At 51.6% G+C, this 13,940-nt stretch overlaps 1 protein-coding gene across 4 annotated transcripts in view; it reads left to right on the forward strand.

The window, feature by feature from the left end:
- The first annotated feature begins 467 nt into the window (after positions 1 to 467).
- The window catches only part of CRTAC1 (cartilage acidic protein 1), a 188,766-nt gene continuing 175,293 nt past the window's right edge, over positions 468 to 13,940 (forward strand). For 2 of the 4 annotated variants that reach the window (XM_007534148.2, XM_060171523.1), the window contains exon 1: positions 761 to 1,130. The gene's annotated coding sequence lies outside the window, so the exon portion shown is untranslated. Of the gene's footprint in view, positions 661 to 760; positions 1,131 to 13,940 lie in introns of those variants that run through there. The other 2 variants (XM_060171522.1, XM_060171524.1) reach the window with 2 other exon arrangements.

Genomic DNA, 13,940 nt, shown 5'->3' on the forward strand with positions numbered 1-13,940 from the left:
ACTCATCACTCAGCAAGTACTTACTAGGCGCCAGATTCTGTTCTAGGTGCAAAATTAAGGGACTGGGCTTCAGAGTGCTATCGACCTGGGCCGGTTTCCTGCCCCGCACGCAGATATTCTGGGCACTGCTGACCAAGCACCTTCTTCCCAAGCTGGGCCCCCAGCAGCCCTGGGTCCGGAGAGGCGGAGGCCATCCTGGGGTGGGGGGCAGGGGGTGTGAGAAGGGGAGAAGCGGTGCTTGTGAGCAGAGCGCCAAGGGGGGCTGGAAGGACGCGCGGGCAGGATGTGCGGGGGGGGGGGGGGGGAGGAGGCCTTGGGGGCGCGGGCCGCTGTCCGCAGCGGACACCCGGCGGCGCCCGCTCCCGCCTCCCGCCCTCTGGGGCCGTCTCGGGCTCCGCTGTCCATACTGAGCAGCCTCGCGGCGCTCGGACACGTCCCCGGGCCGGATAAGGATCGGCCGGCCGCTCGCTGCGCAGCGCCACATCTCCCCATCGGCGCGGCTCTTTCAGCCGCTCGGCGACGCCAGATGCTATCTGGGGGGGCACGGAAGTCGGCTCTGCGCGAGGGTGGTCGCGGCGCCCGGGGAGCCCCGCTTCCCGCCGGCCCGGGGCCCTCAACGCCCCGCCAGGTCCCCGCGCCAGGCCCCGCTGCCTCCTGAAGGTGACGCGGCGCGGCGGCTGGGCGCGGGGGTCGCAGCGAAGCCCGCCCTCGCCGCCGCCCGCACCCCCGCCCACTCCGCGCCCGCCGCCGCGCCGGCCGAGCCGCCGGCTGCTGCCACTGCAATCCCGGCTCCTAAATCAGCGCGGGAGGCGCCCCCTCCCCCACCGGCTCCCCGGGCTCCCCGCGCCGCGATTGGCCGCGCCTGCGCCCCCCGCCCCCGGGCCCCTGGTACCAGCAGGCGCGCCATTGGCTGCGGGAGTCCGCCAGCCTTTACATAAGCCGGGGCGCGCTCGAGCGGAGTTGTATAAAGCGGGCGGGCGGGCGGCGTCGGGCTGGAGGCTCGAGGCCAGCCCGGGACCGCGGCCGCGAGCGGGGAGGCGGCGGCACAGGCGGCACTGCGCGCCCGCGCTCCGACGCCCCCAGGCGGTGGGGCTGAGAGCCGCAGGCTGGCCCGGCGCGCGGACCACGGCGTGAGTACCTGCTCCGGGCCCCTACCCTGCGCCGAGAAAGTTTCTCCCGCCCGCCGCGCCCCTCCCGAGCCGCCTGCAGGGGTGGCGGGGGTGCCGTTCTGGGAGCCGGGAGGGCGGCGACGGCGGCGCCTGGCTTCCAACTTGCCGGGAAACGCGGGACTCAGTGGGCGCGCTCGGCCGCTCCCAGGCTGGGGGCCAGGCGGAAGGGGCTGGGAGCGGAGGTGTGGGGGCGACGGCCACGCAGCCGGCAGGGGAGGTGTGGGGGGCGCGCTGGAGGTCAGCAGCATGGGGCGGGGGCGCTGGGGCTGGGAGGGGGGCGGAGCAGGTGAGCGAGAATGGGCGGGGGTTTCGGGGGACTCCCAGCCAGGCAGGCTCAGCCCGGTGCAGGGGACGCTACTGACCTCGCGGCTTCTCAGGCTTCCGGCAGAGCGGAGCCCCGGGAGTTGGCGCTTCTTCCCCGGGGAAGCCGGGCTCCGGGCGCAGCGCTGGGCGGCAGAGAGCTCCGGGAGGCAGCCCCCGCGTGCCACAGCTGCCTGGGCTTCACCGAGGTGTGGTCTCCTCCTCGCTCTCAGCCGGTCTCTGGCAGTCCAGCACCAGGCATTCCTAGGGTGCTGGGGTCCCCCTTGCCCCCTGGGGACACAGGGAGGCTTCGTGGGGCCAGCAGGCCGGACTTGGGGGCATGCCCAGCAATGCAGTGTGGTTCTTGCAGTACGGTAGTTGGGAGCCCTAGTTACTCCCGTTTTTGCAGGGACCAACTCGAGAATCCCAAGTCATCCCAGTCTGGATGGGAGCCTCCCAGAGTGGCCAGGAGCTGGACCTGGGGGTGCGGGTGGAGAAGGGACACACCTCTCTTCCTTCAGGAATGACTAATGAATATGGCTGGGACTCCTGCCGGGCCTTGCACCTAGTGTGGCCTCTGTGTCCGGGGGCGGCTCCTGCTTTCAGGTGGGACGTAGTCTTGAGTCATATGTGAAGTGTCTTCTGGGGTGGTTGTGTGGAGAAGAAGCCAGGTGGAAAAGCATGGAAGGGTGTTCCAGAACTAGCGGACCGATTTGTCGTACTGTCTTGAACCAGGGGAAGCTACCAATGGGGCGAGAAAGGAGATTTTGAACCCCACTGACATGGGAATGGAGCTCCCCAAGACTGAATTAGGGCCAGTCCAGAGAGTCGCACGGATCGGTGAGAAATCTCGGAGGGTGGGCAGAGAGTAACCTGGCGGTTGTTCCAGTGTGGGCCTTGAGGAAGCATTTACCCCCCTCTGAGGTGATTTTGAGAATATCCTTCTGACTGCAACTTCTAGAGTCAATTTAAGAGTCAACGAAGGGACTTGAAAGTCTTGACGTTGGTACCGTGGACTCCCGTGAGGACACTCTGGCTTGCAGTGGTACTAGTGGACTTGGAGAAGGTGGCATGTGGGGTGGTGACTATCTCCTCTAAGGTGGTATTTTGAGCTCAGTGAGTATTTTGAGCTCCTTAGGGTAGCTGCTGCAGCTGGCGAGCTTCTGTGGGGGGCTGCCAGTCACACCCCAGATCTGGGCACCATCTTTGGTTTGCAGCCAACGTCTTCCTGATGTATTCCCAAGACCTTGTCTCAACTGGGGATTTGTACTGAATAGGGCCCGCTTGTTGCATTTTCCTCTTTTATCTCCACCTGGGCTGTACCTGGTGTTCTGAACCCTGATATTTCTTGCTTGGCACCTGGAGATTTGATTAAGATGTCCTACCCTAGCACACCTAGCTACCCCTGTTAATGTGAGCCAACAGCCTGCTCACTTTTAGGGTTTGAAATATGCAATTTTATGGAGAGAGAGGTTCTCTGGCCAGGAAGATAGTCCTGTTAAACAGCTGTGTGGATCTTATGTACTAAGTCTTGTAGCTGGTAGTGCTGAGAGAAGCTTAAGGGTGAAGCAGATACTCCTTGGTATCCAGTAGGGGGCACCAACGACACCCAACTCAGGACCACTTTCTCACTTCTTGCCCTTCACTGACCATAATAACTTAATGCTTTAAGCAAGCCCAAGCTGCAGTTACCTTCTCAAGTAGAACCCTTATATCACAGGTTTCCTGGATTTCGAGAAGGTTCTATGATCTCAGGTGGCACAGAGACAAATGCAAGCGCAACCTCCTAAGGAACCCGAGCTGACCCTCAACTCCACCTGCTTGCTGAGACCGTTCCTTTTGTGTGAGGTGCTGGTGTGTTCTTTGAACTCACTAGGGCCTCATAGATTGCAAGCAGATTAGATCTAAGGGGGGATCCTTGAAGGGCCTCTATTCCAGTCCCATCCCATCTCCTGCACGCATATTTATTCTACGATGAGAAAGCTGAAGCCTGAGAAAACGTGTCCTTCCAAGATCGTGTGACTGTTTGGTGGGAAAAGTAGGAACAGGCATTGGCCCTGTTCCCACTTGTTCTACTCTTGGCACCAGCTTCCTCTTTACTCTTTGCATAGTAGTTGCTCACAACTGCTGACCCATCAGAAGCCCATGAATTAATGCACAGACACATTTGGGGAAATTTCATTTAAGTCTGTTGAGACTATGGAAGTGAGGAGTAGATATATATTACTTGTCATGTGTGTAAAAGGGTCACAGAAACCTCACAGGAATTCCTAATTATTCTTTTCCTTTCCTCCACCCCCTCATCATATTATTCCTAATGGTCTTTTAGGTCAAAACGGTGGGACTGCTGGTTTCTGTCTATATGTTTAGTCGTTAGCAATACAATCAGTAGTGCATAGGGTTTGAAATCCTGGCATCAAGCTCTTCTTTTCCCCTACCAAGGCAGGGTACAGGGGAGTGTCTGTCCTGCAGACACACCGTGGCCTGTGGGACCTTGGATGCTTGGCAAAATGGAGTGTTCCCTGCCAGCATTTGCCCATTTCTCTCTCTTTTTAATACCTATGTTAATGAGAGACATACAGAGAGAAAGACCAGAGCACTGTTCGGCTCTGGCCCATGGTGGTGCTGGGGATTGAACCTGGGATCTTTGGGGCCTCAGGCATGAAAGCCATTTTAGATAGCCATTATGCTGTACACCAGCCTCCCACTTCTCCACCCTTCCTATTCCCAGCTCAAGGTCAGCATGCTAGTATGTTCTTTTTCTGCAGAAATCCCCATATTAGTGCTTCTTGGATGACCTGGAAGATGTTAATATTTCTATCACCCTTTCTGCTGCCCCTGCTTTTTTGTTTCTTTCTTCTTTCTTTCTGTTCCATGTTGACATCTGAATGGGATCCTGGGATGGTATGCTGAGTGGCCTGTGAGCTGCCACTTGGGTTTCCTGTCCCCACCCTGCTCCCATACCCATTGCATGGAGCTCCTCTGGGTGCCCTTGGAGCCTCAGCAGTCTTGTCAGGGACCCTCCCAAGGAACCAGTACTGCCAGGCCAGAAATCTGGGAGGTGGAGCTTCTCTGTCCCCGAGGCTCACCCAGGGGATGCTTGTTGCCGGGAAAGAAACTCGAGGTTCCTCATCATCTGCAGGTTCCCAGACAAGTTGTGTCTCCATCTTCAGAGGGGGGAGGGAGGCAGAAATTGTGGACCCTCTGAGAGCCATAGGCCCCCTTATTTAAAGTAGGGGTTCAGAGGTTGTGTTGAACTCCCTACTGGCTCCCTGCTCTCTTGTTGGAGAGACATGTCTGCATTCTCAGGGCCTGGATTAGTTCCGGATGGGGGCATAGCAATACACTTTCATAAAATTGAGGACTATCACAGTGGACAGAGAAAGAATATACAGTTTGCGTAGTAGCATTAGGCCTTGAGAAAATGAGAAGTTGTTCTTCCTGTGAGTTTCTACATGGTGGGTCTGTACCCTGTTCTCTTTGGGAAGGCAGCCCAGTATGGTGGGAGGACACAGACTCAGCATCTGGCTCCCCAAGTGCTGGCTTAGAGGCCTGGGCTGTACAGTTTACTTTCCAAGTGCCTCAGTTTCCTCCACTGCTAACAGGTGAAGCTGGCACCCTCAATGAGACTAAGAAAGTGAAGATGGAAGAAGAAAACATGGATAATGCTTCTGCTCTCGGTAACAGGTGAAAGAGGCATTCTCCGCTGGGGGGGGGGGGGGGCGGAGCTGTGGCAGGAACTATGGCATGGTCTGGTCTGCCTTCCTCAGAACAGCCGCCACTCACAGCAGTCTGGGCTGATAGGCCTTCTTGGCAGGTCTCCCTCCTTCTCTTCCTTTCTTCACCAGCTTGAAGTTTTTCATTTTGGGGTTCTGCCATGCCTGGGGAAAGGAAATTTTACAGGTCCCAAGATAATTCTGAATGTGATGGAAGGCCCTGAGCTATTGATTCCTAAGGAAGGATCTTTGTGCTGGGAGAAGCCTTCCTCGGAGCCCAGTGATTTAAGAGTGCTGACAAATCCGTGCTCACTGAGCCTCCTGCAGGCTGCAGATAGAGGCTCCCAGGCCAGGCCGGGCTCTACCAGGGATTTCTGGGGAGCCTGGATGGTTGCTTGGGGGACATAAACCTGTGAACTCTCGTTAGGACAAAGTATGAAATCAATTGGTTCATTATCACAGCAAACACCCTAGACCACTTAGGGTGTTTAGGAAATGAGAAGCATCAAAAAACTGGGACATTGTGTTTGAAAAGTGTGCAGAAAGGTATGGAGGAGCTAGGGAAGTGGAGGAAGATCTCTCCCATGTAACCACTCATGAACTTGACCTTGGGCGGTGATAGAGGAGTCCTTATCCACCTGCCTTCCCCCGCCTGCCATCATACCTGCACATACCCACACTTGGCTACATCTGGAGATGTTTTTGTTGTGTTGTTTTGTAAGAGAGCAAGACCAGAGCACTGCTTCACCATCTATGAAGTGCCTGGGATCCAGCTTGGAGCCCCCGCCACTGAGCCACCCCCCCCCAGCCCTGCAGACACACACACACAAACACACACATTTTATTGTAATAACTAGAGAAGAAGGTGCTACTGGCATCTTGTGTGGAGAGACCAAGGCTGAGGCATCCTGCAGTGCAACATCCTGCAATTCACAGGACAGCCCCCTAATAGAGAACTTACTTGCCTAAACTGTCCTTTGTGCCAGGGCTGAGAAAGCCTGAAGTGAAGCTCAGCACCAGAGCTTACAGCATGCTAGAGCAGGGCGGGATTTTAGTAGCATTTTCATCGTGCTCTCCCAACTTATACTGAGGACACTGGTAGCCACACAGGTGAATGGACCAGCCAGAGTCACAAAGTACACGTGTGCCAACCTGATCTGGGACATAAGTCTGCTTATTCCTAAAATCAATTTACCCAGACTCTCTCTAAAGATGTTGTGAAGATTAACTGGGACCTGTGAAAACACTTAGGAAATTACAAGGCAACTATTATTAATATTGCTATTATTAAGAATTGGGGAGTTTGGAAAGCTCTATTTCTGGGTATGCTATTGACTCATTGTATAATATTGAGTGCATCACACCCCCACTCCCAGGCATGTGTGTGTGTGTGTGTGTGTGTGTGTGTGCGCGCGCGCACACGCGCGCGCGCGTTGGGGACAGTCTTAGCCAGTGATAAGGCTCTCAACAATCATTACCTTTAAAGGGAAGTCCACAGAACTTGCCCTTCAAACACACTCAGGCTCTGAAAAGAAAAAAGAAAAAAAAAAAGGACAAAATTTTTCCTTGAAAGAAATCATGTTGACTTCATAAGAAGCAAAGCGTTTCCTTCTTGGAGAAATTCCAGTACTCTGGCCCTGTGAGTTGGTTCCAGCCCAGGAAATCTGATCAACATCCGGAAGAGAAACTGATAGCTCCACAAATGACAAGTGACTGGATCTGTCCCTTCTCCCTCTGGGAGGATAAGGTGGCAGCTTCACCCTCTCCTGCTCAACCCTCTTGCTTTAGGAAGTTCTGCAAAGAACTTCTAGGAGGGGTAGGAAGGGGTGTTATTAATTAGTAAAACCTTGTTTACTTAACAGACATATTCTTAAAGATCTCTTCCGAGGGACGTTTTGACATATTACTTTAATTAGCCACAGAAGAATCTCGAGTGCAGAGAGTGTAAAATGACCCTCCTTGTTGTTTCCAGTTACTCTTATCTTTGTTTGTACCTGACAAATGCAGTGACAAGGTCATGGAATCATGGCTGAGCTCGGGGTGTCATGTTCATGTGGGTAGGGGGTGCTGCTGGGTCTTCCTTCCTCACAGTACCCCCACCTACCTGGAGAGCAGACCCTGAGGGGAATTTCTCACTCTGCATCTCTAGCCTCCTTTAAAAAATAAACAAATAAATCCCTTGGTTTCTTTTAAAATTTTATTTCTTTATTCTTTTTAAATTTTTCAAAGTTTTATTTGTTTGATAGGGCAGAGAGAAATTGAGAAGGAAAGGGGAGATAGATAGATAGATAGATAGATAGATAGATAAGGAGGGAGGGGGGAGACACCTACAGAACTGCTTCGCCACTAGTGAAGCTCCTCCCGTTCAGGCAGTGGACCAGAAACTTGAACTCAGGTCCTCAGGCATTGCAACATGTGCACTCAACCAGGTACGTTACTCCCCTCTCGTCCTCCATTGATGAGTGGTCTGACTCTTCCCTCCAGCCTCTCCCTGGGGTGGAGAAGCTCTTATAGGATTGGGGAAGCCTGAGATGGTGTTTCTCATGTCAACCTGTTCCTGGTCTCGGCCTCTCTGCAGCGGGTTTGGAAGTAGCAAGCTGCTTGAGACCTCAGAAGACTAAGGTTACACCCCTCCCTGCCCACACTAGGGGAGCATCATGAGGACTCATCCTTGTTCTTGCCCTGAGTGTTCTGAACATTGGGGACAGGCCCCTCAGCCCCTGGAGGTCAGTCCCTGTAATCAGAGGCGTTGGCAGACAGACCCTTCCTGTCACCTGCAGCCTCCTTGCTAAGTGATGTCAGGTTCCCTTTCACCCAAGTGTCTAAGAACAGAGTCTTGGAAATCGCAATCATGCACCTCTCATCCGAGAAGCTATGAATATCCAAAGAGGCTTTTGCAGGTGGGGAGATAAGATTCTCGAAAGGAGAAATGCTGCATGTTGTGTGTGTGTGCGCGTGTGCGTGCATGGGGGCCACGCACATGTGTGAGGGTAAGGGTGGGGGCACTGTGTCTATTGTTCTCAACTTAAACTCTGCAGGGTGCTTGGCATGCTGTGGGGCTCAATAGGTACTCTGTGGGTGGGCCAATTAATTAAGGGATGTACGTGACCATTCTGGGCCAGAGGAGACCCTTGGCATTAGAGTGAATGTCCCTCAGGCCTGGGAGGTGGCACAGTGGAGAAAGTGTAGGACTCTCAGGTAAGAGGTCAGCAGTTCAATCACATGTGCTAGTGTAATGCTCTGGCTCTTTATCTCCTCCTTACTCCCCACACCCCTCTCACTAATAAATAAAGGGGGCTGGTTAAGAGTACACATTACCTGGGGTTCTCTCTCCCCACCTGCGGCGGGGGGTGGGGGGATGCTTCATGAGTGGTGGAGCAGTCCTGTAGGTGTCTGTCTCCCCTCTCAATTTCTTTCTCCTATCCAATAAAATAGAAAGAAAAAAAGGCCATCCAGAGCAGTAGATTCATAGTGCTGGCGCTGAGCCCCATTTGGTGGCAAAAACCAAAAACAAGCAAACAAATAGTAAACAAATGCTGAAAAGAAGATCTATTGAAAAATAAAGTGGTCCAGGAGGTGGCACAGTGGATAAAGCACTGGATTCTCAGCCTTGAGGTCCTGAGTTCAATCCCTGGCAGCACATGTACCAGAGTGGTGTCTGGTTTTTCTCTCTCTGCCTATCTTTCTCATAAGGAAATAAATTCTAAAAAGAAAAAAGAAAAAAAAAAGGTGAAGGAAGGGTTCTCCCAGCTGGTGGGGCTCAGTGAGACTGGTTGGCAACAGGGATCTCTGGACTCCAAGGGTCCCACTGATTACATAGGGTTCGAAGACCCCCATGAGATGGAGTCCAGCACTGAGCCTTTTTCTCTTCACTACCCAGAGTGCTCACTGCCCCCCACGCCCCTTCCCACCAGATGGCCGCAGGGAGGTTCAGTACAGCTTTACCTTGCTTCAAGCTGAAAGAATAGATGATAATTTGGATTTCCACTGAACACAGATGAGGGAGTGAATCACTGATTTACAGACAGATTCCCAAAGGATGCTTTTAAATAGCAAGACCTACTCATGCATTTTAAGATTGGGGGTGGGGCACACTGACCCACAGAGATGGGCCTGGAAAAGAATGATATAGGTCAGGCCAGTGTCATCTTGTGTCACCCCTCCCCCCACCCCCTTCAGAGTGTCCACATTTGCTATAATAGTTCATTTTTGGAAGCACAACCTAACTGTTCTAAGACTGGCCCAGTTCTTTTTTTTTTTTTTTTTAATTTTTAAATATATTTATTTATTTCCCCTTGTTGCTTTTTTATTGTTGTTCTGTAGTTGTTGTTACTGATGTCATCGTTGTTGGATTGGACAGAGAGAAATGGAGAGAGGAGGAGAAGACAGAGAGGGGGAGAGACAGATCAACACCTGCAGACCTGCTTCACTGCCTGTGAAGCGATTCCACTGTAGGTGGGGAGCTGGGGGCTTGAACCGGGATCCTTACACCATTCCTTGCACTTCACGCCATGTGCGCTTAGCTCACTGTGCTACTGCCCGACTCCCAACTGGCCCAATTCTATAATGTCCTTCTTCCCTCCCTTCCTCTCTTTTCTTTCTCTCTCTACTTACTTAGCAGAATACTGCTCAGCTCTGGCTTATGGTGGTGTAGGGAATAGAACCTGGGACCTCTGTTGCCTCAGGCATGAAAGTCTTTTTGCAGGGGGGCCGGGTGGTAGCACAGCAGGTTAGTGCACATGGCTCAAAGTGCAAGGACTGGCTTAACATACCAGTTTGAACCCTCTGGCTCCCCACCTGCAGGGGAGTGGCCTCACAAGTGGAAAAGCAGGTCTGCAGATGTCTATCTTTCTCTTCCTCTCTCTTCCCCTCCTCTCTTGATTTCTCTCTGTCCTTCCTATACAACAACAACAACAACGATGATGACAATAACAATAAATACAACAAGGTCAACAAAATGGGAAAAAAATGGCCTCCAGGAGCAGTGGATTTGTAGTGCAAGTACCAAGCCCCAGTGATAACACTGGAGGCAAAAAAAAAAGTCTTTTTGCATAATCATTATGCAGTCTCCCCAGCACTGTAATCCTATAATGTTTGCTCTTTCTTTCCTTCTTTATTTTTAAAAAATATTTTATTTGTTTAATGATAGAGAAATTGAGAAGAAATGGGGAGATAGGGAGAAAAAGACACCTACAGACCTGCTCCACCATTTATGAAGCTTCCTCTCACACACCTGGAGGTGGGGACAGGGGTCTTGAACCCAGGTACTTAAGCATGGTAACACATCAGCTCTACTGAGTGCACCACCACCTGGCTCCCCTATAATGCTGTTTTTAAATGCAAGTTGAGTCATGTGCATGTCTTTGGCCAACTTTAGAACCACTCTAGGGAGTGACTCCAGGCTCCTTCTCTGGGCATGGAGATTATTCAGCCTCCAGTGCTGCTACCTGCTTGCAGGGCCCTCTCCACTTTCTCCAATTCCACCTCTCTTCCCCCACACACTGCACAGCTGCACTAAGCCAGCCCCCACCTACACCTTTGATTAGGAGGCCCAGCTCTTAGCAGAATCCACATTCCCTTCTTCCAGAGGGTCTTTTCTGCCACCCCACCTCCTCAGTACCCCTGCCTCTCATGGGCCATTCTGGTCTCTGTGCCTGGTGCTGTTGGGAGCCCTGCTCTGGAGACCTAGCTTTCTTCTGGTAGATGGTAATTGTCCTGAGGTCAGGCATTGTGCAGGAAGCATCATTTCCAGCCTGGGCCCTAGACAGCTCCTAAAGCAAGAAATGCAGGAAGAGTGTCAGTTACAGTAAGCTGAAGCATCTGCATTTGGAAGGTGGCATTTAATCACCTCACTGGGGTGCCTAGACAGGAATGGTAAGGAAATGAGTCTTCCTCTCATACCCGCATTCCACAACTGCTTGTGGGAGGGAGCCCCTGGTGGCCTGGACCCCTTGTCTGAGATGCTTTGGTTCATCCGACCACATCCCTTCACAGTGGTAATACTGGTACTATCCCTACTGCTATAGTTGCTCACATGTAGGGACTTCACTGGGTCATGCACTCAGCACTTAACAGGCATTGTCTCATCTCATTTTCCATTTTGCAGAACAGGAAGTCTGGGCAGTGAGTAACGCTTATTAAGGACCCTCTGTGCTCATGTGTGAGGTTCATTTGTCCTCTTACTTTGACAAGCAGCATTTCATTAGCCTGGGTCTCTGGGGCACCTCTTAGCCTGGGTCCCTGGAGTTTCCTTCTGGAGCTGGCCCAAGTCTCCTCTCTGGGAGTGGCTGCAGGCAGCGTCTGATGTGCCTTCCAGGCTGAGGGCAGGAAGAGGAGACTTCTGCATTCAGGGGAAGATGTCTCGGACATGGTGGACTGGGATGATGGAGAGGCACAGGAGGACTGACGTTTGATTTCCAGGCTGGTAGAGCAGAGGACTGGGAAGGGGCACAGGGAGGAAAAAATGGCCAAGGGTTAGACTGTGTGCTCCACAAGGCAAGGGCTTAATTTTTTAAAATATTTTATTTATTGATTGGACAGAGATAGAGAAATTTAAGAAGGAAGTGGGTGGCAGAGAAGGAGAGAGAGAGACATCCACTGCACTGCTTTACCATACATGAAGCTTCCCCCTGGTAGGTGGGGACCTTGGGCTTGAACCTAGGTCCTTACAAACTGTGATGTTTGTACTTACCCAGGTGTGCCACTGCCCAGCCCCAGGACTTAATTTTGTCGTCTGCTGAATTTTTCCCCACCCCTACTCTCTCAATTGTTAAAACTTAAATTTTTCTTTAAATTTAATTTGATAGGATAGAGAGAAATTGAGGGAGAAGGAGGTTAGGGAGGGAGAGAGAGAGAGAGAGAGAGAGAGAGGAGAGAAAGGGACACCACTTGTGAAGCTTCCCTCTTCTGGTGGGGGCTGGGAGTTTGAACTCTGGTCCTTGCACATGGCAACATGTGCACTTAACCTAGTGTGCCACTGCCCAGCCCCTCATTTTTTCTTTTTCTTTTTTTCCCCCTCTACATCCTGCTGAGGACTGTTTAAAAAGTTTGCTTATAGAGCATTGCTATGAAATTATTATTACAAAGCAAATTTTCTCGCTGCCTGAAGCATGAAGCACAAGACCTACCATCTCTTGCCCTTGGTGAGAGCTTTCTTTGTCCCTTCTCCAGGCCTCCCCCATGGGAGCCCATGTGCTAGAAGGAACAAGCTTTGTCCAGGCTCTGCAGCCACTGGGTGGCCTCCTGTGAACTTACAGGACCTCCCACATCCCTTTACTCCTGCCTGCTGTGAGTACTACCCACCCACGGTGCTCAAATGCATCTTAGGTGCTAGATACACACACAGTCCAGAAAATAGTAAGTTCCATTCAGCCTCCTTTCTTGTTCTATTTTTAACTTTTCTCTTTCCCCAAAGATCCACATGCTCATGGTGTTGTGACCAGGAATCTTCCCAAGCCAGTCATGTAAACCGTAGGTCACCCAGGCACCTGCTGCCCTTCCCTTTAGGCAATACTGCTCTGCTCTGCTTTCTCCTCCTCCACTCCACAGCCTGCCTCCCCCTTTGACACTCTCCAGCTAACTAGGTTTTCTTTGTGTGATTCAACAAGGCAATGATAAATTTTGGTAGCAGAAACATGTTTCATTTCAAATCAGATTGCTGCTTGCACTCACACCTGGGGACCCCAAGTCTGAGACTCTGGTTCTCAACCCAGACTGCCCCTTAACATCATGTTGGAGTGGAGCAGGGGAGACATTCTAAAAACACAAAAAGCACTCAGGTCCACCCCAGGCCAGGTAAGTCAGAAAGTGGTTAAGGGGCCTCAGGTGATTGCATCTTTCTAAAAACACTGGGTGCATTCTCTCAGAAGTGAGGATTCAGGCCCACCAGGCTAGAGCCTCACATCCCAGAGTGAGACCTGCAGACCAGTTGCCTGGGCAGCACCTGACACAGCTGATTAGAATGCAGACTCTCAGGCCCCAGCTCAGGCCTATCTAATCAGAATTTGCATTTTGTCAATCTTCAGGTGATTTCAATGCATTTTCCAGTCTGTGAAGCTTTGCTTTAGGGACTAGTTTTAAAAGAGTTGTGACATGGTGCAAGCAGTTTCTGCTGACTCACATTATTATCTAGACGTTTCTTCTTTTTTTTTCATTTAACAAATATTAATTGAGCACCCCCCCCAGGCATTTGATGACTTTAAAACCCATATTAAGATGCACCTCTATCTTAGCCTGCAAATTTCCTGTTGGTTTTTCTCTAGGCTCTGGTTGGTGACTGTCGTTTGTCTCCTTGACCTGACCCTCCTCCAGTTCCAACCCTTCCCCTCTTCTGGCTTCTTTGCAAGAATTAGAGTCAGATTCCTTCTTTGTCACTCTCTATCAATTGTGGTAATTTGACTTTGAGCTGAAGACAGTCACTACTTTGAGTGTATAATGATAAACTGAACCTTCAAACCAGGGCCCCTAGTTGCTGATTTTGGCTGCTTAGTGCTTTGAAGCAGAAGAGAAGGATTTTGAACCTTCACTGTTCTCGATTCTCCTATAATGTAGAACCTTGCTGACTAATGTGGAGTTCATGGACTCAGAACATCCTATCACCTGGAGATATGTTAAAAACATAGTAGCCCAATTGAATCAGAATCTGCATTTTAATGAGACCACCAGGTGATTCATATACCACTCAAGTTTGAGCAGCAGTGGTATAGGACAGTGCTTCTTCAATTCTACAACATGTTAGAGTCACCTGGGAGCTTTT

The sequence above is a fragment of the Erinaceus europaeus genome, chromosome 14, assembly GCF_950295315.1.
Source record: "Erinaceus europaeus chromosome 14, mEriEur2.1, whole genome shotgun sequence".
Taxonomy (NCBI): domain Eukaryota; kingdom Metazoa; phylum Chordata; class Mammalia; order Eulipotyphla; family Erinaceidae; genus Erinaceus; species Erinaceus europaeus.